The sequence below is a fragment of the Vespula vulgaris genome, chromosome 4 (assembly GCF_905475345.1).
Source record: "Vespula vulgaris chromosome 4, iyVesVulg1.1, whole genome shotgun sequence".
In the NCBI taxonomy this organism is placed as follows: domain Eukaryota; kingdom Metazoa; phylum Arthropoda; class Insecta; order Hymenoptera; family Vespidae; genus Vespula; species Vespula vulgaris.
In genome coordinates this window covers 9,240,001-9,242,500 of record NC_066589.1, presented here as the reverse complement: position 1 = coordinate 9,242,500, position 2,500 = coordinate 9,240,001, and the positions used below count along the sequence as shown (strand labels likewise).

At 31.9% G+C, this 2,500-nt stretch overlaps 1 protein-coding gene across 3 annotated transcripts in view; it reads right to left on the bottom strand.

The window, feature by feature from the left end:
* The window catches only part of LOC127063027 (hemicentin-1), a 25,114-nt gene that overhangs the window by 20,201 nt on the left and 2,413 nt on the right, over positions 1 to 2,500 (bottom strand). The window lies entirely within an intron of this gene.

Sequence of the window (2,500 nt, the reverse complement as noted above, 5' to 3'; positions counted from 1 at the left end):
GAGGTGAAGGAAGAAGAAGTGGTAACGCGCGCGCGTCGAAAGAGAGAAAGAGAAAAAAGAGAAAGAGAGAGCTCACCTGCTTTCTATCGAGCAAGGACAATACTTTACTTTATTCGTAACAACGAGCAACGGCTCGGGAAATATGTCGTATACGGTTTGTTATGTTTTCCTTGGGAAAAGCGTCGCGTGCCGAGTACGACTAACGAATTCAGGGATTATACAAAATTAGGTCACCGGCGATATAATAAATATATGTGTATATATATATATGTGTGTATGTATAATATGTGTATATATAATATATATGTGTGTGTATGTATATAGATATATATATGTATATATATTTCGTTCGAAAAATGTGTTATGCTTTTTAAAATCTAACAAGAGACAGAGAGATAGAGAGAGAGAGAGAGAGAGAGAATACAGTGCTATACGATTATTTGAAGAGAACAGTCAAAGAGATACTCTTCTCTTTTCGCATTTGCCTTCGAGCAAATTTTTTTTTCTACCCCTACCTACATAGTTTTTCGTCCACGTAACTACATATTTATTTACATAGATGCATACGTGGTACCTACCTATGTATCTACTATGTACATAATATGTGCATACGTGTCCAACTCTGTATTTGTCTCTACGTTCGTAGATGTATCCGTTACGTTGTTTTATTGTAAAAGATCGAGGACAAAAAAAGTAAAAAAAAAAAGAAAAGAAAGAAAGGAAGAAAGAAAGAAGAAAAGAAAGGGACAATGAAAAGAAAGGAAGAAACACGTACATTGTATTAAAAGTTATAACGATGATAAAAACAATGTATTCGATTTGTAATAAATTCTCTAGTTTCTCATGTAAGATCCGTTCAAAGGTTTCTCTTGAATTTAATGGAACGAATATTATCGTTAAATTTTTCCTTTCTTTTTTTTCTTTTTTTTTATTTATTCTCTTTTTTTCTTCGCCGTTTCTTTTTTTTTCTCCTTCCTATTACCGACAATACGTTCAATTGACAGTAGTTATGCGAGATACGTGTATACGTATGCAGTTACATAAATAGATAGACATGTATTAGTGTTACAATGTACTATTTTCCCTCTGACACTACGCACTTCCGTTCTTTTTCCTGATTTTATACAATACTCGGAAAGTATGTATGTATGTATTTATGTATTCGTGTATTTATGCATGTATATATGAATGTATTTATAAAGGATGAAGATATGTAACTATTCGAGACAACACACGCGAATAAATCCCGAATAGTTTTTCGAGATGATGGGATTACATCGTTTAAATAAATGTTACTTACATTTAATCTAGTTCGAGTTATTTTCATCGTTTGATAAAGTGAATATTTTTCACAAACGTACGTACGTATGTATGTATGTATATATATACAATATATAATGTATAAGTATCTATATTTATTTGTTTGCTTTTTTCTCTTTTTTTTTTTTTATTTTTGTTCAATGATCAAAGCTAAAAAAAAAATGAAAGATAAATATCCCGTCGATAAATATCTATACGTATAAATATATGTTACCAAAATACAGAGAAAATTGTTCTATTAATTTTTCGTAATCACGAGGATCTAGATCCGAACGATTTAAGAAAGATCGAGTTTTCAAGGAAGGAAAATAAAACGAAACTTTTTCTATATAATGTATCGTAGACGCGTATGTTATAAATAGAGAATCTCTGCAATGTTCTTAGATAAATTATTAGAAGCTCAAAAGACTTTCTCAGAGTGTGAAGTAAGAAAAAACATTGGTCTTTCCATATGTTGCGAGACGATCTTTCTTTCACCCTTTGAGGAGGATGAATAAATCATAAGAGATCGTCTCTGGTGATACTCGCTGTGTATTGCATTTTGAAGTAAATATCGAAAGTTCCAATTGGAGAGAGAGAGAGAGAGAGAGAGAGAGAGAGAGAGAGTCGCTTTTAAAATTTATATAATCCGTGTAAATACACTCTCATATATATATATATATATATATATATATATATATATATATATAAAAGAGAGTGAATTTGTACGTATGTATGTGTATATATATGTATATATACAAAGATATATATATGTATATGTATGTATATATATATACGTGTGTGCGTTTACAGATTTTCTACGAAGAGGTAGTACACCAAAATGCGAATTTTTCACGCGAAGGTAATAAAAACGAGTTAACGTTGTAAAAATAGAATAGAAGGAGTAGAAAAAGTAAAAAGTACAGTAAAAATGGATAGAAAGAGGAGAGAGAGAGAAGGAGAGAGAGAGAGAGAGAGAGAGAGCGAGAGAGAGAGGGGAAGAAAATAAGAAGAATAAGACGAATAAGAAACGTTTTAAGAACGGGGAAGGAAGTAGACTCGTTTCCATCTCGATCGAGGATCTCGTACGAGGTGCTTTCGTGCTCTCCAAGAATAAAAGAAAGGGTGTATCCTTGTAAGCATTACATGAGAAAACTTTCGAAGTAAAGGTGGGAGGGTAGAAGGTAGGCAGAGAAAGAAA